This window comes from Syngnathus scovelli, chromosome 8, assembly GCF_024217435.2.
Source record: "Syngnathus scovelli strain Florida chromosome 8, RoL_Ssco_1.2, whole genome shotgun sequence".
Lineage (NCBI taxonomy): Eukaryota > Metazoa > Chordata > Actinopteri > Syngnathiformes > Syngnathidae > Syngnathus > Syngnathus scovelli.
In genome coordinates, this window is record NC_090854.1 from 720,915 (window position 1) to 745,494 (window position 24,580).

General features: G+C 43.4%; 3 non-coding genes across 3 annotated transcripts; 1 reads left to right on the top strand and 2 right to left on the bottom strand.

The window, feature by feature from the left end:
- Positions 1 to 16,383: 16,383 nt before the first annotated feature.
- Positions 16,384 to 16,495, bottom strand: LOC125974404 (U5 spliceosomal RNA). The gene has a single exon (XR_007483523.1). It is a non-coding gene; the product is annotated as a U5 spliceosomal RNA (small nuclear RNA).
- A 6,226-nt stretch (positions 16,496 to 22,721) lies between these two features.
- LOC125974405 (U5 spliceosomal RNA) lies at positions 22,722 to 22,833 on the bottom strand. Its single transcript, XR_007483524.1, has one exon. It is a non-coding gene; the product is annotated as a U5 spliceosomal RNA (small nuclear RNA).
- Positions 22,834 to 24,233: 1,400 nt separating this feature from the next.
- trnas-gcu (transfer RNA serine (anticodon GCU)) lies at positions 24,234 to 24,315 on the top strand. The gene has a single exon. It is a non-coding gene; the product is annotated as a tRNA-Ser (tRNA).
- Positions 24,316 to 24,580: the final 265 nt, after the last annotated feature.

The following is a 24,580-nucleotide window of genomic DNA, read 5'->3' on the forward strand; positions in this document are numbered from 1 at the left end:
GCGCTGCACGGCCTTCATGTTGTATTCAGTGTAGCTACCACCCGAAACATCACGTGTCACACAAATGCAGCCTGTAAATGATGCGCATGTGACATTGGCCTGTCGAAAATGGCAGAGAACGGGAGACAGCTGTGTTTCAAAGTAGGCCTCATTCGATAGTTGAATCCGAGACCTCTCCTACCCTAAGCGAGAATCATGCCCCTCGACCAACGAGCCCTGTATCAAATTAGCTGACGCCGTTACATTCCGATTGGTAGCGAATATGACATTGACCTGAGGACTGCATTTCGGTGATTAACGAATTTTGATAAATATCATGGCGTGGGTTTTCTCCGGGCACTCCGGTTTCCTCCCACATTCCAAAAACATGCTTGGTAGGCCGATTGAAGACTCCAAATTGTCCCTAGGTGTGAGTGTGAGTGCGATTGGTTGTCTGTCTCTGTGTGCCCTGCGATTGGCTGGCAACCAGTTCAGGGTGTCCCCCGCCTACTGCCTGATGACGGCTGGGATAGGCTCCAGCACGCCCGCGACCCCCGTGGGGACTAAGCGGTTCAGAAAATGGATGGATGGATCATGGCCAGTTTGCGCGTATTCTTTCAGGGTCATAATTGTATGTCTACCGCTGCCTCGTGGCAGCCAGGCCTAAAAAAAGATGAAATAAAGTGGATATTAAAACATAGGTGGACGTAATGTCTGGAAGCTTGTGTTTAACAGAAGACTGTTTGGCAACAATGAACAATGGACAAATTCAGCAAGGTAATTTAATTAGGCCGTGACCCAGATTTGTTCCGGGGATGCTGCGGCCACAACGCTACACGATCATGCAATAGCATACAATGAGTTTAGGGTCTTTTTTTAGGATCTGCAGCCAGGACACCCAGGCATAAAATGAAAGAATGTTGATGTTAAAATGTTGGTGGAACTATCAGACTTCCAAAGACTTGAGATGAGACAACATTGGAAAAACTTGACAGTGTCCTTAAGTCACTTCAATGCATAAGTTTCAAGTGCACATAGCTAATGTTGACCAAAATGTGCCATATAAGGTAGCGAGGAATTGAAACTAGAATCTTCTGTTCCGTAGTCAGATGCATTATCCATTGTGTCCATTGCCCAGGAATAGGTTGTACCTTCCAAGCTTGTGTGTAATACTTTTGCAAACATGATTCAACCGGAGTTGCTGGGGCCGCAACGCAGAGTACTTATCACTATACGATCATGGCTTATATGCGGAAGCATAAAATGAGTTCAAAACCTTTAGGATCTTCAACCAGGACACCTAGGCAGACCATGAAAGAATGTTGATGTCAAAATGTTGGTGGAATTATCCAACTGCGCAGATCCGATAATCCCAAAGATTTGGGGTGAGACAACATTGAAAAAACGTTTTTCTTTGTTGACAGTGTCACTTCTTTTGTGGCTTACCTCTTCATCATTTCACATCTAAAGTATCGTATCATATTACCTTGCGGGTTATACCACACCGTACATACCATATCATGTCGCCCATACAACTCATGCATGAGATGCAGTGGCTGAGATATTCAGGCGATGTGTTGCTACCCGATTGTGGTCTCCACTCATCATTTCATATCACATCCTCGCCGGATTTTCAATATCTTCACATCGAAAGTATCTTGGCACAACGTACATAATGTGATGTGTCAACACAAATTGTCCAAGAAGAGGCGGCCGAGAGTTTAAGGTGATGGATTGATAATCCGCTGTGCTCTGCACGCATGGATTCCCATCCTCGTCGAAGGGTGGTTTTGAATCTGGAATCTGGCTTGTATTTGACTCTACATAATAATATTTATATGCTCTTTGGCGGCTTGGTGGTACACTGGTTAGCACGTCCACTTCACAGTTAGGAAAGTGCGGGTTCGATTCCACCAACAGCTGTTGCATGTTGTTGATGATGTCTGTTGCTGGGTCAGGAAAACTAAGATGTGGAGTAACGGTTTGTTCTTTATTGGCAAGATCTTGGGATTGTTTAATGGCGGTCAATGCACACGGCACTTCAGCAGATGTAACAACATCCCCCATCTCCAGGTCAAGCTATTATACTGTCCGGAAAAGGCGGGAAAGCGTCACCTGACTATTTTGTATCTATGTTTATGAGAGTCACTGTCCTGTGTGTGTGTGTGTGTGTGTGTGTGTGTGTGTGTGTGTGTGTGTGCGTGCGTGCGTGCGTGTGTGTGTGTGTGTGTGTGTGCGCGCGTGCGTGCGTGCGTGCGTGCGCGCGCGCGTGCGTGCACGCGTGTGTGTAAGTGTGAGTACGTGTGTGTGTGTCTATTCCATGGTGTAATGGTTAGCACTCTGGACTCTGAATCCAGTGATCCGAGTTTTAAGTTTCAGTGGTACCTCAAATAATTGGTCAAATAGTATTTGATAAAGTAATCACATGTTCTCCGAGTTACAATGTCAACTGGTGGAACTTACTTTAGATCTTGGATGGTTCGAAAGCTAATGCTCTTCTAGATTACCGTATAATGTTGGCATGGTGTGATTGTGAGCACTCTGAATCTAGCAATACAAGCTCAGGTCTTGGTGGAACTTACAATTTGTAGTCATTTGTCTGGAACAAAAATTTGGAAATTCCAATCCAGTACATTGTGTACAGCACTATGAGTGTGTAATCACTGCTTCCACTAATTTTGTCAGTTTAGTAAAATGAGCGCCTTAGAGAGTGCATTGTGCTTAGAAAAATGATGCCCCTCCTTCTGTCACTGCCAGGGTTCCATAGTGTAATGGTAAGTACTCTGGACACTGAATCCAGCATTCTGAGTTCAAGTCTTGGTGGGACCTCAAATATATTGTCATATAGCTGGGTAGAAATTGTGAAATGGTTGCTTGTGTGCTGCCCCATGAAAGCCTATGCTTCTATACACCTGAGGGTTCCTTGAACACTCAACTCTGAAACCAGTGATCCCAGCTCAAGTCTCGGTTGGACCTCAACCCTTTGGTCATATACGGTCATATGCAAAAGTTTCATTCGTATGCAAAATCAATTTCAAGATTTTCCTTTATAAATCATTGGCTGTTCAGATCAGCAATATCAGTTAAATATATCATATAACGGACAGAGACAAAGATATTTGAAAAGTGAAATGAAGTTCATGGGAGTTACAGATTTGTCAAGAAGAATGGTCCAATATACCTTCAACCAGAATCCACACTCACATTAGAAGCAGCTATAGAAGCTTTAGGAAGTATCTAGAGCAGTGGTTCTTAACCTTGTTGGCGGTACCAAACCCCAGCAGTTTCATATGCGCATTCACCAAACCCCTCTTTAGTGATTTTTTTTTTTTTTTTCAAGACAGAGATGTTTTTACTGGTGCACAAAATGAGCCGTGCATAAACATCACCTTGTTCAAAGAATAAAACAAACACAATGCATGAATTCACAACAAATGACATACCAGCAAATCAGTGTGACTTCTGCTTTTGCCTTTGCGAGACCAGTTCAGATATGTGGATATATAAATCAAGTGTGTTCGGACCTCTGCAGTGGAGGCTCTGTCGAACCCCTGAAAACCACTCACCGAACCCCCAGGGTTTGACCGAACCCAGGTTAAGAACCACTGGTCTAGAGGCTGTTATTTCTGCAAAAGGAGGATCTACTAAATTTATGTACCTGCCTACCTTTGTTGAAATAATGATTGCACACTGTCTGCAAATCCAATAAACTTCTTTTCACTTCTCAAATATCACTGTCGCCATCCACCGTGTATGGATTCGGGCTAGCCCCCAAGATTAAATTGGGCTAGTTGATCAACAGCAATGTTTTAAAGAAGGGTTCGTGTGGGAGTTGAACCCAGGACCTCCCACACCCAAAGCGAGAATCATACCCTTAGACCAACGAACAAGAATGAGGGCTTGCGGACCATGTTACATTCCGTGTAACGTTGGCCTGTCAAACGCTCCACATAATGATAGACAACAGTGTTTGCAAGAGGAGCTTGTCCGGGAGCTAAACCCAGGCAATCGTGCACCCAAAGCAAGAATCATGCAAGAATCATTCCCCTGTACCAATGAGCCCCATAGTCGACCAGCTGACCCCGTTACATTCCGATTGGTAGCCCATGTGACATGGACCTGAAGACTGAATGTCAGTGATTAATGGAATAAATGGAATCTGGTTGGCCTAATGCTCCTAATTCCCTAACTTCAAGCCCTAACGCTAACTCTAAAACCCTAATAATAACCAAACCCTAATAATTAACCCCTAACCTGCTAACTCGCTAACGGTAACCCCCTCACATTTAACCCTAACCTTCAATGCTCCCCCTAAAGGTAGTGCCCTCTAAACTTGAAGGCAGGCATATATGAACCAGACCAGCAGATTGTCCCATTTCAGTACTGTTTTAGAAACCTTTACAGATGGTTAAAATCCACATAATAGGTATATGCGCATGTGTTCCGTGAGCGTTCTCCTTTCTGTCCCCTCCCTTTCCTTTCTTCCGCCAAGCAGCGCATCTTGCCCCAACACAGGGCATGTTCCTCGTTAGTATCGTGAATAGTATCTCTGCTTGTTGCGTGAAAGACCGGGGTTCGCTTTTCAACCCAAGTGCGTTAACCTATGTTTGCAGCAGAGTTATTATATAGCTGCATTGGTTGTGCGTGCGTCTGAACTTGAGTGACCTTTAAGTTTTTCAAATTGAACTGAAACGTTCATCTGTAGCCACCTTCTACTAAATCAGTGGTCCCCAACCTCTTTTGTGCCACGGACCGGTTACGTCTCAGAAATATTTTCGTGGACTGGCCTTTATATAAATAAATAACACATTTATACACCGTATGTTTCGGACTATAAGTCGAGGTTTTTTTTCATACTTTGGGTGGGGGGGCGACTTTTACTCAGGAGCGACTTATATGTGAATTTTTTCACAAATTTTTACTTTATCATTAACACTTTACTTATTTACTAGTATAGTTGATCACTTCACATGTTATTTTCACTTTTTAACCGCATGAGGGGGCACTATGGCTGTGGAATAATTGGAGCCTCACTGACAATGAGTTCCATTTACTGACTTCCGAAGTCGGGAGATTTAGTGATTTGGAGTTATACAGATTATTCGATAAACTTGTTATTTATTTTATAGTTATTTGATATGTAGTTTATTTAGAGTAGCAACGTGTATGTTGTTAGACTTCAGTAGTTTCCGATTTTTTAGGGAGGCCGTGAAGGCAGCAGGGCGTGGGGGGGGCGGAAAGAGCGATCCTGGGCGCTTGCGTGTGTTGGCTCACATGTTGAGCTCTTGATTTGTGAAATAAAGAGCCGGCCTGTTACCAAACCCACGTCTTGCCTGGTACTTCTGTAACGCTACGATATAGTTATATATGTAGATCTGTGGAATAATTGGAGCCGCCAACTGAAAATGAGGCTGACATCAGCGCCGCACGTAGGTCCGGAATCGACAGCTGTTTATTTTGGGGTTTTTTTTACACATAGGATGAATATTCCGGTGGATTTAATGATTTGGAGTGACACGGATGGTTTGTTAAAATTGATGTTTATATTACATTTATTTGATATATCTAGTCTGACGTCCGTGGCACACGTATTCTTTCCGGCGTCAATTTTTTTTCTTTTTTTTTTTCTCAAGTGACACGGAAGACGAAGATTCTGATGGATTTATTGATTTGGAGTGACATGCATGGTTCGATAAAATAGTTGTTTATATTTTTGTTATTTCATACATAGTTTATATATTGTTATATGGGCCTGTAGCAAAATTTGAACTGCAACGCGCCGCTGACATCGGACTTGTTGACTTGACTTAAATCACTGACATTCAGTCTTCAGGTCCATGTCACATGGGCTACCAATCGGAATATAATGGGGTCAGCTGGTCTAGTATGGGGCTCATTGGTGCAGGGGAATGATTCTTGCCTAGGGTTCTTTGATTACCCGGGTAAAACTCCCGGACGGGCTCTTCTTTGAAACACTGTTGTCTATCGTTGTATGGAGTGTTTGACAGGCCAATGTTACACAGAATGTAACATGGTCTGCAAGCTTTCTTTGAGGCTCGTTGGTCTAGGGCATGGGTGTCAAACTCATTTTTGTCGCGGGCCACATTGTAGTCAAAGTTTCCCTCGACGGGCCATTATGACTGTCAACCCAAATAAATAAACGCCTCATATTATATACAGTATAAGCTACAAAACAAACTGACAAATAATTGCTTTTTCAAATCAGACTCGTGGAAACTTTTCACATATTTCAAAAATAATTTTAAGAAGATTCTTAAAAGTTCCGACAATTTGCAATGTTAGTATGACATAGATTTAATGCACAATTTGTCGTTGCGGGCCACAGAAAATGATACGGTGGGCCATAACTGGCCCCCGGGCCTCGAGTTTGACACCAGTGGTCTAGGGGTATGAATCTTGCTTTGGGTGTGAGAGGTCTGGGGTTTAACTCCCAGATGATCCCTTCGTTAAAACATTGCTGTTGATCAACTAGCCCCATTTCATCTGAGGTGCATGTCACATGGGCTGTCAATTGAAACGAAACGGGTTGTGTTCATTTACCTTGGGTCTCTTGAATCTGTTGTTTCGATTCTCATCACTTGAATCTGCTGTTAGGGTTTTCCAGGTTATCTTTATCATAGGATTATGTTGGAATGTAGACTGTAATGATTAAATCAATCCTGTCTGGCCCTCACAATGTAATAATTAAATCAATCACGTCTGGCCCTCACAATGCAGAGTCTGTTTCCCACAATAGTGTAAAACACCCCCTGCTCTGATCTTATCAGAGGCCGGGGGTTCACCAAACCTGTCCACTCCCACCCCCACTCTGTTCCTCCTAATAAATATGCCCTTGCAGGGAGGAGACTTTTAGACTTCATTCCTGTAGCGAGTGAACTCTCCACCTGCAGGTGTCTAAAAGAACTTGCCTGTCTCCTTGTGGTTCTTGCAAAATAAGTTGGAGTAAGCAAATCTCTAACATTTTGGTGCCGAAACCCGGGACCCTCATACCCATCATCTGGCTGACGGAGGACGACGCGCTGTACACCGTCGACGGGCCAGCGTCCACTAGCCGGACCTGGTAAAGAAAGACCTGGGAAGGAAATTTTTCGCTGGGCCAGCATCTTAGGTCTGCCTTCGTCTGACAGAGGTGGATTGACGGGACCCGGCAGTGCAACGAACCAGGGGACAAGTAAGTTAAAGGCTTGAAATTGTGTTGTGTTGTTAAACGCGTAACACATAGAGGTGCACGGGAGATAGCTTGGGTTCAAGTCCCAGTGGAAGAAACAGGCTAAGAAAGGCAGAGCTTCTTTTTCGTTCATCGAAGTGTGTAGACTCTTCTTTGTCTGTTTTTCCGAGCTGAGGGATCTGGCTTGGGTTAAAGTCCCAGTGGAAGGAACGTGCTAAGAAACACGGAGCTTCTTTTTTGTTAATCAAAGAAGGGCGTAGATTTTTCTTTGTATGTTTTTCCAAGCCAAAGAATAGCTTGGGTTCAAGTCCCAGTGGAAGAAACGGGCTAAGAAAAACAGAGCTTCTTTTTCTTAATTGAAGAAGGGCGTAGATTTTTTCTTTTGTCCGTTTTTCCAAAGCTGTTTGGGAGGGTTTTACACCCATCCCTGGATAGGCCTAAAAAAGCGCTGGAGTTTGTGTGATTGAGTGTGTGACTGGTAGGATAAATTGACTAAGAAGCAGTTCTAGCGTTGATCCATGGCAATAAAACAGGCTAGTAATTTGTTGAAAGGTCAATTTAAACCTGCATTGAGGATCCTCAAAGAAAAAAAATTGAAAAAAAAAAAAAATTGTAAAACCTTAAGCTACTAAAATTAAGATGGGAAATAAAAACGGTAAATCTCTACCTCTTGACGGAGATGAGAAGTACATGGCGAGTAGATTTCTTAATTGCATGCAATATATGCCGAAGTGGAAGAAAAAGTATGGAGTAGAAGGGAAGTTGAGAGTTGAAGTGTGGAAGATAGTAGTTGATGTTTTAGAAGAGAGTGTGGATAAAAAGAAAAATGGACTGAAAAAGAAAACAAAAGAAAGAGAATTGGATTGTGCTAAAGTGTGGTTGAAAGCTTCACAAGAGAGAAAAGAACAAATCCAAAAGACAAAAGATAGAAAGATGAAAGGTGATGAGGCTGAGACTATGTTTGTCAGGCCGGAAGACAATGAGGCCGGAGTGCGCAGGCGCACTGCCGCGGCCACGGCTCCCGCCGACGCTGAAGGCGCAGCTCGAGCAGAGGAGCAAGAGGGGCCTTCCGCTCGTACACAAAACTTGTATCCAAGCTTAACAAACCTGCAGCCCCCCCCATATAACAACAAAAGAAGTCAGGGTCACATTACTAGAAGTCCTGTACAAACAAGAAGTTTGACCACTGCTGCTAGATTTTCTCAAAATTTGGACAAGGTTGATGTGTGCCCAATGATACAGGTGCCAAACCCTAATGTAGGGGAAGGCCAACTCCCACATACATATGTTTTCCGGCCATGGACTTTGGAAGAGGCAAGAAAAGCTGTTGAAGGGGTTACCCCTGTTGCTGAAGACCCAGCTATATGGGCAGAGGACATGGCTGGAATTATACATTCCTATAGACTGAATGGACATGAGGCAGGAGAAGCTGCAATGTCCTCCCTGGGAAAAGACTGGGCAAAGGTTAGGGGAAATTATACAGGTAGAAATAATCAAGGGCCTTTTCCCTATCCCGTTGAGGGAAATCAATTGGGAGGGGAGTATGCAGCACAATGGAATGGTCTTGTGCAAAGAGTGCGAACTATATTTCAAAGACGAGCGAATTATGGTCATTTGGCAGGAATAAAACAGAAGCTTGGCGAAGATACTGATGATTTTCGTTTGAGATTTGAAAAATAATTCAGGGTGCATAGTGGCATCCCATTCAATGATACAGCTGAGAGTGCTTATCAACAACAGCTTAAAAATGCGCTCCTCACTAATTTCTGCCCTGAAATAGGCAACTGGGTGAGGAAACATTTGGTGGAAGTGGATGTTGCAAGTGTGACAACAACTATGCAATGGGCCAGACATGCTGAAAAAGTGATCAAAAAAGGCAAAAGTTCTGATGTATTTCATCTAGATAATGATGATGATGAACTAGATGAAGATACAACAGTCTTCTTCCAAGGGTCCCAGGAGGTTAGAGGGAGAGGTAGAGGCCAACAAGGTCGCAGGCCGCCATATAATTCAAAACCCCCACGAGATTCTGACAACTGTTGGAACTGTGGGAGACGAGGACACTTCGCACGAGAGTGTCGTTTTGCAAAACAATATCAATCAAAGGGTAGAGGAAATAGCAGAGGAGAAGCCAAATTTTTAGCATGACAAGCTTCCTCCTCTTTGACCGCTTATGCTCATACAGAGAAAGAAAGAATAGATGCCCATATGACAGCAAAACATGTCATTGTCAGATTATTAGAATTTTTTTTAGATTTTTAGAAGTCCTGTCCACACAAGAAGTATGACAATGCTGTTTGTATGCCCAAATTACAAATGACTAGAGCTCAAATTGTGTTACACTGAAGTTAAAATATGCAAATCAAGTGGTAAAGAAATGCAACTTGCTTCTAGAAGATAAATAAATAAAATTAGAATGTGCTGTCCTCGTGTGCATGGGAGGGACCAGCTCATGATCGACCACAGGAAATGGCCAGCCTGTGACGAATCATTGTTGCTGGGAACTACCTTTTGCATGCGAGAGCTGTGCATGTGTGTGCGTATATGTTAAAATGATGAACATTGGCTAAAGTTTTAGTATAAAAAAAAAATTGCTAGACTGTGGTCTATCCAGGCGGCTCGGTGGCGCACTGGGTAGCACGTCCGCCTCACAGTTAGGAGGGTGCGGGTTCGATTCCACCTCCGGCCCTCCCTGTGCGGAGTTTGCATGTTCTCCCCGAGCCCGCGTGGGTTTTCTCCGGGCACTCCGGTTTCCTCCCACATCCCAAAAACATGCTTGGTAGGCCGATTGATCACTCCAAATTGTCCCTAGGTGTGAGTGCGAGTGCGAATGGTTGTTTGTCTCTGTGTGCCCTGCGATTGGCTGGCAACCGGTTCAGGGTGTCCCCCGCCTACTGCCCGATGACGGCTGGGATAGGCTCCAGCACGCCCGCGACCCCCGTGGGGACTAAGCGGTTCAGAAAATGGATGGATGGATGGTCTATCCAATTTGCACCGCAGAACAGAAATGATTTTGAAAGATAAAAATGAGAGGAAAAAGAAATCTGTTTGCAAGCAGAAACTAATCCACACTAGTGCATGTAAAGTGTCGAGCCCACATGAGAAATTCGAAAAAAAAAAAAAAATGACAGAACATGCTTTCAGGAATTGGAAGAAGCTAAATTGTGAATTTAAGATTTTGCAATGCTACATTTAATAGGAATAATTGATTGGTTGTGTTATAAGATTATACAAAATTCTAAATGCAAGCTAAATCTGAGAGATTGGGTTCTTCAAATTTAAAAACAAAGAAAAAATTCAGATTAATTTGCCAGTTGGTTGTTATAGTTAAGTTTTTTTGAATTGGTGGATTGTTCTACCAGGAAACCTGAGTTGAAAATGATATATGAATGTTGTGTGGTGAGCTTGGATGAATTGGGACCAATGTAATAGAAAGACTCCTTTTTGGAGACTGCGTGTGAGATGCAAATGAACATTGATGAATGATAGCCTGAATGAAAAGAAATTACAGGTTGAATGTTAGAAAGAAACACGTAGCTTTTGGATTGATAATTAACTAGAAAAAAACTGGAGAACCAGTAACACATGTAGAAGATGTGTGAACTGAGAAATTGAGAAGCGTTTTGGAAAGAAAGTCAAATTAAATGATGATGGAATCGTATGTAGTAAAGAACGCATTCTCCCAAAAAGTTTGTCAAGGTGTGAGGCATGGGCGTTGCCAAGCCTCAAAAGGGGGGGGGAGCGAGTAGGACAGATAGTGGAAGATAGTAATAAGACAACACTTTATGATGAATTTTCGAATACATTTGGTGTTATATTGTGGTAATTTTTTTGTTCTGGTGTAGATAGTTTAGCAACACGAGAGATTTAGAGGTTCAAAAGAAAGACAGTTAAAAGAAAACATTTTTGATTTGGACAATTGCAGGCTAACAGGAACATGAGAAAGATAAGAACTACGAGGTGGGATCCAATTTCATTGGGGAGATTGAGAATTCACAGCACCATACTCTAAGTAACATTTTTGAGCAAGCATGACAATAACATGTGAGAGGTCAAGACATACAGATCAGGGCTTGATGTGGAAAGCAGACCTCGATGAGTTGATTTTCAATAATGATACAGAAGACAACATACTGTCTGATTAAATTGGAACTATAGATAAAATGTAGCTCAAAAAAATAGGATGAGTTGCAGGATTTACGATATAAAAACGAGACCTCTGTTATTAGAAGAATTTGAAGTTTGGTAAACAAACATTACCAGCAAATTGATGGAAGCAGCTACATTTGGAGATAGTCTTACAAGTGTTCAAACCAGCCTGTCATTCTCAGTGTCAGGGCCCCTGAAACCCAATCCGAGTCTTCGCCTGCAGCCGTGAACAACTACAAAATGGTGCCTGGCTCTGAAGCACCTTTGACCTTTGGCGAAGGACAAGAAAAGACTGCTGTTGTGCTTGGAGGAGGACAAGTACACTCTGGAGGAAATACAACATCCTCGGGGACGAGAAAAGACAGTGAAAAGCGGAGGAACTCACAATGATGAAAATTGACTCATTTGAACAATGGACTCATTCAAGAGTGATGGATGGGGTCGCTCTGAAGCAACAACAAAAGAACACCAACTTGATAGGGTGAAGTGCGGCAAAAAGATATGGACTTGGAGTGTCCGACAACCAAATCGCACTCCTTGCTACGGCGTTCCCAAATTTGGTGGAGCTTGGTTCAAAGTGGAAGGGAGGTTCATTGTGCACTGAGTTTGACAGAACTGAGGAGATTTGATAAATAAATAAATAAATAGAAATTTGAAAAATACGTAGGGCTACAGATTATAATCGGAGATTGAACGGATTTGGATAAAACAAATAGGCTAAAACGGTAGGAAACAAGAGCAAGATCTTATATTTTGGCTCATCAAGCTTAAGACGTAGAGGTCGAGTTATATAAATTTTAGAACAGGACATTTGGCAGTCAGGAGGAAGCTAGGTTGCTCAATGTACCTACTCAATACAATAGTAAGGGTTTTTATACCACAGTGGAGGTTGGATGGTCAGAAAGTTAGGTACGTTCAATTTTTGACATTCACACAGTCATGCATAGGAGTCACAAGGCGACAGTTAACAAGACAATGACTGCAATAGGGGCCACCTACGACTGCACCGACATGAAAAAGTAGAAGTGAGAGAGCAGAGTATGGGATTATATGCTAAAACGTCTGCTATACAGTTACCAACAGGAGATTCTATCAAGAGAAGCTACATGAGAGATGGATTAGAATCTCTTTGTCTGCGTGGGTGCGTGCGTGTGTGTGTGTGTGTGTGTGTGTGTGTGTGTGTGTGTGTGTGTGTGTGTGTGTGTGTGTGTGTGTGTGTGTGTGTGTGTTCACACCCTGTGTGGGTGCGAGCGTGTGAGGACAAAGAAGGCATGGATAAGACAATCTCTTTTAAACCAGGAGGCAATAAATGGGAACGCCCCTGTCATAAATAGTTTTTGGTTAAAGGGAATCATTAGGAAGTGTTCAAACTCTTCCCGCAAACATTCCTATTTGCCAGTTAAATGGGCACTACAATTGACTACGAGAGTTGCAAACAACAGATGAAGAGCAGTCCTTGGCAGATTATATGATCAGGACGCTCAAACTGTGTCAAAGACAAATTTACTGCCGCTTGATCTTTCCTCCTCACAGGTCGACAACCCCATAAATCCAGTAGACTGGGTCTACATCGAGGTCATCAAAGGAAGGAACTGGGCCAGCCACGACGGGAGGGACCATTCCAAGTCTTGCTGACTACACATGTTGCACCCAAGGTTGCAGGACCCACAAATGCATTAACGACGACTGCTCTCCAGGAGGAAACTGGATGGGAGCTTTGGACATCACCGCTGTGTGCCAGGATGAGAGAGCCGTTTTCAAGGTGTAAGGGCTCTACTACCAACATGGCTGCACCATCGGACGGGACCTACTTCAGCCAGAAGTTCAGAGGCACTGCCCCACCTGCATCCTATGAGTGCACGTGCCTGTTCAGTACGGATCATGGTTTTGTGGTCACAGGAGTTGTCCGATGCTGCCTGCCAACTGGACAAGAGTGTGTGCGCCAGTGTGTGTGACAGACCTCACCTACAGACTAGAACATCATCAGCTGACGAAAACACGAGCACATATACAACTTCTTAGACGTGACAGACGTGATAATGATAATGAGACGTGGATTGCGTAGATGCTGTTCTGTTGAGCATGTTTTACAGAAACTTGATGATTTGACCATCGAAAATGCTTCGCAAGTGATGGATACAATGATGTACTGTTTCTGTGTTTTTGTTTTTTATTGATAGCATTCTGGTCGTCTTAGGCAAAGGGACCGTGTAAGAATTTTCCTGCTAATAACATCTGGCCAGCAGGTTTTTCGCTTACACAATAAGTTTGATCTGGGGTATTAAGGTAATGCCTCATCTTCACTGGAAAGTGTTGCTATCATTGTTTGTTGTTTTTATTTTTCCTATTCTTCTTTCTTCATTATACATATATATGTGTTTTTTTCTTACTTGTCTTTGTTGTTTGGGGTAGCATAATCATATGATAAAACAGGAGGGAGATGTTAGGGTTTTCCAGGTTATCTTTATCATAGGATTATGTTGGAATGTAGACTGTAATGATTAAATCAATCCTGTCTGGCCCTCACAATGTAATAATTAAATCAATCACGTCTGGCCCTCACAATGCAGAGTCTGTTTCCCACAATAGTGTAAAACACCCCCTGCTCTGATCTTATCAGAGGCCGGGGGTTCACCAAACCTGTCCACTCCCACCCCCACTCTGTTCCTCCTAATAAATATGCCCTTGCAGGGAGGAGACTTTTAGACTTCATTCCTGTAGCGAGTGAACTCTCCACCTGCAGGTGTCTAAAAGAACTTGCCTGTCTCCTTGTGGTTCTTGCAAAATAAGTTGGAGTAAGCAAATCTCTAACATCTGCCGTCATGTGTCATCCATTGCGCCACTCACCCTACAAGACTGTATCGACTGTAAACTTGTGTGGAAAACTGTCATTGTCCAAAGGAAGGCTGTTTAGCAACAGTGACCAGCAGACAAATTCAACAAGGTCATTTGATTATACCATAACCCGGATTCGAATCGAACATTAACCACTACACGATCATGGCCTGTACGCAGTAGCGTTAATAAGATGCACATGTTGGCCATGATCGTATAGTGGTTAGTACTCTGCGTTGTGGCCGCAGCAACCCCGGTTTGAATCCGAGTCATGGCACACTCCAATTACTGTGTGGAATTTGTCCCTTTCTTACTATTGCTAAACAGCCATCTTTTGGACAATGACGATTTTCCACACGTTTGCGGTCGATAGCCTTAACTTGTAGGGCGAGTGGCGCAATGGATAAAGCATCATGGCGTATTCAAATAATGTCACCCATTTTTTATTTTTATTTTCATTTTTTGCAAAAGCTTACAAGCCACATATTCCCGTGGGGCTCGTGGAGCAATGGATAACGAACGCATCTGTCTACAGATCAGAAGATTCCAGGACTCCTGGCCAGCTCACATGCCATTTTGTGGTCAACATTAGCTATGTGTAATTTCTGTGAACTATTGGGTTGAAGTAACTCACAGACACTGTCAACCAATAGTCTTTCCAATTTTGTCTCATCTCGAGACTTAGGGATCATCGGATCTGCGTAGTTATTGGATAGTTCCACCAACATTTTAACATCAACAATCTTTCATGGTCTGCTTGAGTGTCGTGGCTGAAGATCCTAGAGAAAAGACCCTAAACATGCAACTGCATGTTGGCCATAATATAGCATTGAGGCGGCTGCAACCCCAGTTTGAATCTGGTTAATAGCCGAATGAACTTGTTGCAGTTATTTTTTATTCACCCTCAACAGTCTTACGTTGGACCATGACAAATTTACATACACGCAAGCTTACAGAAAATGACAACTTCCCGTGGGGCTAGTGGCTCGTTCCTTGCTCTGAACGGACAGCCAAAACGATTCCTAACACTTACTAATTAAGTCCTAACCAATTCCTGTGTGTGTATGGGGGAGGGGGGGGGGGCAAAGGAACCAATCAGATGGCCCGAATCCATGCATGGCCGATGACGGCAGTGATCAACACAGTGATATTTGAGAATTGAAATGAAGTTTATAGGATTTGCAGACAGTGTACAATCATTATTTAAGCAAAAGTAGGCAGGCGCATACATTTGGAAACCCCAACAGAAAAATGACATCAATATTTAGTAGTTCCTCCTTTTGCAGAAATAACAGCCTCTGAACCAGTGGTTCTTAACCTGGATTCGGTCAAACTCTAGGGGTTCGGTGAGTCGGTCTCAGGGGTTTAGCAGAGCCTCCCTCCACTGCGGAGGTCCGAACACACCTGATTTATAAATTCGTGATAACGCATATCTGAACTGGTCTCGCAAAGGCAACAGCAGAAGTACTACTGATTTGCTGGTATATCATTTGTCGTGAATTCATGCATTGTGTTGGTTTTATTCTTTCAACAAGGTGGTGTCCATGCACTTCTGCATAAGTTCCGCTCTAGTCTTCTGGCCCAACTCTTTCGTACATATGATGACCATGGAAAGTTCTTTGCGAATGATCAATCTTTGCCTTTCATGTTCATCGGGACTACCCTTTTAATAGGTACCTACACTGTGTATTTGGATAGAGACTGCTGAAAGGGGACACATATATGCCTCGTGAACTACATGCATTACTGCGGGTGAAGAAGAGTGAACAAATAAGTCAGCAGACAAGCTTGCCGATTTATTAGTGCCCAGAAGAGCAGCACTCTGTTCCGTACTGTAACCTGCTAGGTTTGTTCCCGGTTCTTTATCTTTAATGCTCGATATGCTAACAGCAATTACCAAGAGGCAGCCTTCACAGTTTAACTCTTTAATGTATGCCAGAATGATCGATGCACAGCTGTGGAGCCCTTTCTGCCAGATGCGAAAGAAGGTCCCTCTCTCAGCGCCAAGGTTCCTGCTCTTATACTACTCTGGGCCGCCTTCCTGCAAGGAGGCGACTCTGCCTAATCTGTATGATAACGTGTGACCTTGTCGTCTTAACTGAGAGCGAATTCTACATATGTGCAAAGGGTGTCATAGAGAAGAGAAAGCTAATAAAGCAAGAGAAGGGTTGCAGCGATATAACGGCATAGCTCAAGCTACCCAGCTAAACACATGTGCCAAAGAGGCCTATTCTAACAAACCGTTGGTGAGAATGGCTAGAGATAGACTCTTATTGTTCCTCCCCACGGAAATCTTTAGTAAAAGGCGAACGATTTATTCGATCTGAAGAGAAAAAAGAATGAGCTGATAATCTGGGTGAAAACGGGCCACCCCACTGCTGGTCTCACCAAATTCACAGGCGGTCTCACACTCAAATTGCAGCAACCATTCCTTCTAATACAAACAATAGACGTTCATAGATTTACTATACTTAGAAGGCCTCAACCTAAATAGAAGGTTTAAACGAACGAGTATTTTGTGTTCATTAATGTCTTTTTTACTTAAAACATTGTTGGCGCACAGGATTGTAGGTACCTGATCGAACACATTCTTTCAAACAGCGATTGGGCGTCTATTTTGAGTATTGAAGGTAAAAACAGTTGTATGTCTTGGTACGTGTACTTTTGATATCAGAGAATGGGAAATGATCCCATATCTGTGTTTTATTTGAAAACATGTGATTTCATAACGACACAAATCGGGAAAGAAAATACGATCGTAATTTCTCAAATGATTTCTCAAATTTCAGAAGTGCTCTATATCTCTCGTGTCGCAAATAATTGAGGCTTTTGTCGTTGCAGTGGAGGTGAATTTGGAGTGTAATTCACCTCCACTGCGACGGTGGCGTTCGAGATTTGACATTTGAATATAAATCTGTCCGTTACATTCCGATTGGTAGCGAATATGACATGGACCTGAGGACTGCATTTTAGTGATGAACGAATTCTGATTAATATCATAGCCGGTTTGGGCGTGCCCTTTCAGGGTCATATTTTGTTTCTACCGCTGCCTCGTGGCAGCCAGGCCTAAAAAAAGATGGGAACACCTGAAGGAGGGAGTTTCACCAAGATGAATTTGGAAGAACTTTATGAAATAAAGTTGATGTTAAAACATAGGTGGACGTAATGTCTGGAAGCCTGCGTTCAACAGAAGGCTGTTTGGCAACAGTGAACAACGGACAAATTCAGCAAGGTAATTTACTGACGCCATGACCCAGATTCGTTCCGGTGATGCTACGGCCACAACACTATACGATCATGACCAATATGCAATCGCATACAATAAGTTTAGGGTCTTTTCTTTAGGATCTTCAGCCAAGACACCCATGAAAGAATGTTGATGTTAAAATGTCGGTGGAACTATCCAACTGTGCAGATCCGATGATCCCAAAGATTTGGGGTGAGACAACATTGAAAAAACGTTTTGCTTTGTTTACAGTGTCACTTATTTTGTGGCTTACCTTTTCTTCGTTACACATCTAAAGTATCGTATCATTTTACCTTGCGGCTTATACTACACCGTACATACCATATCACGTCGCCTATTCAACTCATGCATGAGATGCGATCGCTGAAATATTTAGGCGATGGGTTGCTACTCCATTGTGCTCTCCACTCATCATTTCATATCACATCCTCGTCGGTTTCACATTCACATCCAAAGTATCTTGGCACAACATACGTAACATGACTTATCAACACTAGACGAGGTGGCCGAGAGGTTAAGGCGATGGATTGCTAATTCGTTGTGCTCTGCACGCATGGGTTCAAATCCCATCCTTGTCGAAGGCTTGCTTTGAGAGAATATTTGCCACAAACTAAACAGGAAAGAGGGTTCTTACCTGTGTATGTGTTTTGAACTGTTGCTTCTCTGAGAATCTTTGACCACAAACTGAGCAGGCAAAAGGTTTTTCTCACCAGTGTGGGTTCTTGTGTGTCTTTTGAAGTTTCCCATCTCTGAGAATCTTTGGCCACAAACTGAGTAAGAAAAAGGCTTTTCACCTGTGTGTGTTCTTGCATGTGTTTCTAAATTTACCTTCTGAGAGAATCTTTGGCCACAAACTGAGCAGGAAAAAGGGTTCTTACCAGTGTGGGTTGTTGTGTGTCTTTTCAAGCTTCCTTTCTCTGAGAATCTTTGGCCACAAGCTGAGCAGGAAACATTTTTTTCACCTGTGTGTGTTCTTCCATGTGTTTTTAAGTTTACCTTCTGGGAGAATCTTTGAAATTCTGCTGGAATGTAATGGGGTCAGCTGGTCTACTATGGGGCTCATTGGTGCAGGGGAATGATTCTCGCCTAGGGTTCTTTGATTGCCCGGGTTAAACTCCCGGACGAGCTCTTCTTTGAAACACTGTTGTCTATCGTTGTGTGGAGTCAAAGTCAAAGTCAAAGTCAGCTTTATTGTCAATTTCTCCACATGCCAAAGACACACAAAGAAACCGAAATTCCGTTCCCCCCTATCCCACGGTGACAAGACATGGCTCACAACAGACAAACAAGTAAACAAGTATAACAAAAGCGTGCTGAATAAATAATGAATAAATAACACAACAATAATAAATAAATAAATAAATAAATAAATAAATAAATAAATAAATAAATAAATAAATAAATAAATAAATAAGAGGAGCAGAAAAAAAAGGAGCAAGTGCGCGTACAGCAGACATTCCCGAAAATAGCGCAACAGTGCCGCACGCTACGCAGAAGGGGGTAGCGAGTTCAGGGCCCTAACAGCCTGGAGAAAGAAGCTGTTGGCGAGTCTGGTGGTGCGGGAGCGCAGGCTCCTGTACCTCTTCCCAGAGGGCAGAAGGTCAAACAAAGAGTGAGCCGGGTGACTCACATCTCTGGCAATCGAGGTTGCCTTGCGGGCGAGATGGGAGGTGTAAATGTCCTTCAGGGAGGGGAGCGAAGCACCAATAGTCTTACCAGCCGTATTCACTATGCGCTGCAGGGCCTTCAAGTTCTGTTCAGTGCAGTTACCACCCCAGACAGCGATGCAACTGGTGAGGACGCTCTCAATGGTGCCATGGTAGAATGTAGACAGGACTGCCTGAGGAGCACATGCACGCCTGAGCTTCCGCAGGAAGTACAGGCGGCGCTGAGCTTTCTTTGCCAGTGACGAGGTGTTTGCGGACCAGGAGAGGTCCTCACTGATGTGCACCCCCAGGAACTTGGTGCAGCTCACCCTCTCCACCACAGCACCGTCGATGATCAGCGGCAGGTGTGTTGTTTGACCCTTCCGGAAGTCAACAATGATTTCCTTGGTCTTATTGACGTTCAGCAGGAGGTTGTTGTCCCTGCACCACGTGGTCAGAAGGTCAACTTCCGACCTGTACCGAGTCTCGTCGCCTTTCGTGATGAGACCCACCAGAGTCGTGTCGTCAGCAAACTTCACTATGTGGTTGTCGCTGTAGGTCGCAGTGCAGTCATGCGTCAGCAGGGTGAAGAGCAATGGACTGAGCACGCAGCCCTGGGGGGCCCCCGTGCTCAGCGTGATGCTGGCGGAGATTTTGTCGCCAACACGCACCACCTGAGGCCTCTGACAGAGGAAGTCCAGTATCCAGTTGCAGAGGGAGGTACTGAGGCCCAGCTCATCGAGTTTGCAGATGAGTCGCTGCGGCACAATGGTGTTGAAGGCAGAGCTGAAGTCCACAAACAGCAACCTCACATATGAGTCCTTTCTCATATGACAGGCCAATGTTACACAGAATGTACCATGGTCTGCAAGCTTTCTTTGAGGCTCGTTGGTCTAGGGCAGGGGTGTCAAACTCATTTTTGTCGCGGGCTACATTGTAGTCAAAGTTTCCCTCGATGGGCCATTATGACTGTCAACCCAAATAAATAAACGCCTCATATTATATACAGTATAAGCTACAAAACAAACTGACAAATAATTGCTTTTTCAAATCAGACTCGTGGAAACTTTTCACATATTTCAAAAATAATTTTAAGAAGATTCTTAAAAGTTCCGACAATTTGCAATGTTAGTATGACATAGATTTAATGCACAATTTGTCGTTGCGGGCCACAGAAAATGATACGGTGGGCCATAACTGGCCCCCGGGCCTCGAGTTTGACACCAGTGGTCTAGGGGTATGAATCTTGCTTTGGGTGTGAGAGGTCTGGGGTTTAACTCCCAGATGATCCCTTCGTTAAAACATTGCTGTTGATCAACTAGCCCCATTTCATCTGAGGTGCATGTCACATGGGCTGTCAATTGAAACGAAACAGGTTGTGTTCATTTACCTTGGGTCTCTTGAATCTGTTGTTTCGATTCTCATCACTTGAATCTGCCGTCATGTGTCATCCATTGCGCCACTCACCCTACAAGACTGTATCGACTGTAAACTTGTGTGGAAAACTGTCATTGTCCAAAGGAAGGCTGTTTAGCAACAGTGACCAGCAGACAAATTCAACAAGGTCATTTGATTATACCATAACCCGGATTCGAATCGAGCATTAACCACTACACGATCATGGCCTGTACGCAGTAGCGTTAATTAGATGCACATGTTGGCCATGATCGTATAGTGGTTAGTACTCTGCGTTGTGGCTGCAGCAACCCCGGTTCGAATCCGAGTCATGGCACACTCCAATTACTGTGTGGAATTTGTCCCTTTCTTACTATTGCTAAACAGCCATCTTTTGGACAATGACGATTTTCCACACGTTTGCGGTCGATAGCCTTAACTTGTAGGGCGAGTGGCGCAATGGATAAAGCATCATGGCGTATTCAAATAATGTCACCCATTTTTTATTTTCATTTTTTGCAAAAGCTTACAAGCCACATATTCCCGTGGGGCTCGTGGAGCAATGGATAACGAACGCATCTGTCTACAGATCAGAAGATTCCAGGACTCCTGGCCAGCTCACATGCCATTTTGTGGTCAACATTAGCTATGTGTAATTTCTGTGAACTATTGGGTTGAAGTAACTCACAGACACTGTCAACCAATAGTCTTTCCAATTTTGTCTCATCTCGAGACTTAGGGATCATCGGATCTGCGTAGTTATTGGATAGTTCCACCAACATTTTAACATCAACAATCTTTCATGGTCTGCTTGAGTGTCGTGGCTGAAGATCCTAGAGAAAAGACCCTAAACATGCAACTGCATGTTGGCCATAATATAGCATTGAGGCGGCTGCAACCCCAGTTTGAATCTGGTTAATAGCCGAATGAACTTGTTGCAGTTATTTTTTATTCACCCTCAACAGTCTTACGTTGGACCATGACAAATTTACATACACGCAAGCTTACAGAAAATGACAACTTCCCGTGGGGCTAGTGGCTCGTTCCTTGCTCTGAACGGACAGCCAAAACGATTCCTAACACTTACTAATCAAGTCCTAACCAATTCCTGTGTGTGTATGGGGGAGGGGGGGGGCAAAGGAACCAATCAGATGGCCCGAATCCATGCATGGCCGATGACGGCAGTGATCAACACAGTGATATTTGAGAATTGAAATGAAGTTTATAGGATTTGCAGACAGTGTACAATCATTATTTAAACAAAAGTAGGCAGGCGCATACATTTGGAAACCCCAACAGAAAAATGACATCAATATTTAGTAGTTCCTCCTTTTGCAGAAATAACAGCCTCTGAACCAGTGGTTCTTAACCTGGATTCGGTCAAACTCTAGGGGTTCGGTGAGTCGGTCTCAGGGGTTTAGCAGAGCCTCCCTCCACTGCGGAGGTCCGAACACACCTGATTTATAAATTCGTGATAACGCATATCTGAACTGGTCTCGCAAAGGCAACAGCAGAAGTACTACTGATTTGCTGGTATATCATTTGTCGTGAATTCATGCATTGTGTTGGTTTTATTCTTTCAACAAGGTGGTGTCCATGCACTTCTGCATAAGTTCCGCTCTAGTCTTCTGGCCCAACTCTTTCGTACATATGATGACCATGGAAAGTTCTTTGCGAATGATCAATCTTTGCCTTTCATGTTCATCGGGACTACCCTTTTAATAGGTACCTACACTGTGTATTTGGATAGAGACTGCTGAAAGGGGACACATATGCCTCGTGAACTACATGCATTACTGCGGGTGAAGAAGAGTGAACAAATAAGTCAGCAGACAAGCTTGCCGATTTATTAGTGCCCAGAAGAGCAGCACTCTGTTCCGTACTGTAACCTGCTAGGTTTGTTCCCGGTTCTTTATCTTTAATGCTCGATATGCTAACAGCAATTACCAAGAGGCAGCCTTCACAGTTTAACTCTTTAATGTATGCCAGAATGATCGATGCACAGCTGTGGAGCCCTTTCTGCCAGATGCGAAAGAAGGTCCCTCTCTCAGCGCCAAGGTTCCTGCTCTTATACTACTCTGGGCCGCCTTCCTGCAAGGAGGCGACTCTGCCTAATCTGTATGATAACGTGTGACCTTGTCGTCTTAACTGAGAGCGAATTCTACATATGTGCAAAGGGTGTCATAGAGAAGAGAAAGCTAATAAAGCAAGAGAAGGGTTGCAGCGATATAACGGCATAGCTCAAGCTACCCAGCTAAACACATGTGCCAAAGAGGCCTATTCTAACAAACCGTTGGTGAGAATGGCTAGAGATAGACTCTTATTGTTCCTCCCCACGGAAATCTTTAGTAAAAGGCGAACGATTTATTCGATCTGAAGAGAAAAAAGAATGAGCTGATAATCTGGGTGAAAACGGGCCACCCCACTGCTGGTCTCACCAAATTCACAGGCGGTCTCACACTCAAATTGCAGCAACCATTCCTTCTAATACAAACAATAGACGTTCATAGATTTACTATACTTAGAAGGCCTCAACCTAAATAGAAGGTTTAAACGAACGAGTATTTTGTGTTCATTAATGTCTTTTTTACTTAAAACATTGTTGGCGCACAGGATTGTAGGTACCTGATCGAACACATTCTTTCAAACAGCGATTGGGCGTCTATTTTGAGTATTGAAGGTAAAAACAGTTGTATGTCTTGGTACGTGTACTTTTGATATCAGAGAATGGGAAATGATCCCATATCTGTGTTTTATTTGAAAACATGTGATTTCATAACGACACAAATCGGGAAAGAAAATACGATCGTAATTTCTCAAATTATTTCTCAAATTTCAGAAGTGCTCTATATCTCTCGTGTCGCAAATAATTGAGGCTTTTGTCGTTGCAGTGGAGGTGAATTTGGAGTGTAATTCACCTCCACTGCGACGGTGGCGTTCGAGATTTGACATTTGAATATAAATCTGTCCGTTACATTCCGATTGGTAGCGAATATGACATGGACCTGAGGACTGCATTTTAGTGATGAACGAATTCTGATTAATATCATAGCCGGTTTGGGCGTGCCCTTTCAGGGTCATATTTTGTTTCTACCGCTGCCTCGTGGCAGCCAGGCCTAAAAAAAGATGGGAACACCTGAAGGAGGGAGTTTCACCAAGATGAATTTGGAAGAACTTTATGAAATAAAGTTGATGTTAAAACATAGGTGGACGTAATGTCTGGAAGCCTGCGTTCAACAGAAGGCTGTTTGGCAACAGTGAACAACGGACAAATTCAGCAAGGTAATTTACTGACGCCATGACCCAGATTCGTTCCGGTGATGCTACGGCCACAACACTATACGATCATGACCAATATGCAATCGCATACAATAAGTTTAGGGTCTTTTCTTTAGGATCTTCAGCCAAGACACCCATGAAAGAATGTTGATGTTAAAATGTCGGTGGAACTATCCAACTGTGCAGATCCGATGATCCCAAAGATTTGGGGTGAGACAACATTGAAAAAACGTTTTGCTTTGTTTACAGTGTCACTTATTTTGTGGCTTACCTTTTCTTCGTTACACATCTAAAGTATCGTATCATTTTACCTTGCGGCTTATACTACACCGTACATACCATATCACGTCGCCTATTCAACTCATGCATGAGATGCGATCGCTGAAATATTTAGGCGATGGGTTGCTACTCCATTGTGCTCTCCACTCATCATTTCATATCACATCCTCGTCGGTTTCACATTCACATCCAAAGTATCTTGGCACAACATACGTAACATGACTTATCAACACAAGACGAGGTGGCCGAGAGGTTAAGGCGATGGATTGCTAATTCGTTGTGCTCTGCACGCATGGGTTCAAATCCCATCCTTGTCGAAGGCTTGCTTTGAGAGAATATTTGCCACAAACTAAACAGGAAAGAGGGTTCTTACCTGTGTATGTGTTTTGAACTGTCGCTTCTCTGAGAATCTTTGACCACAAACTGAGCAGGCAAAAGGTTTTTCTCACCAGTGTGGGTTCTTGTGTGTCTTTTGAAGTTTCCCATCTCTGAGAATCTTTGGCCACAAACTGAGTAAGAAAAAGGCTTTTCACCTGTGTGTGTTCTTACATGTGTTTCTAAATTTACCTTCTGAGAGAATCT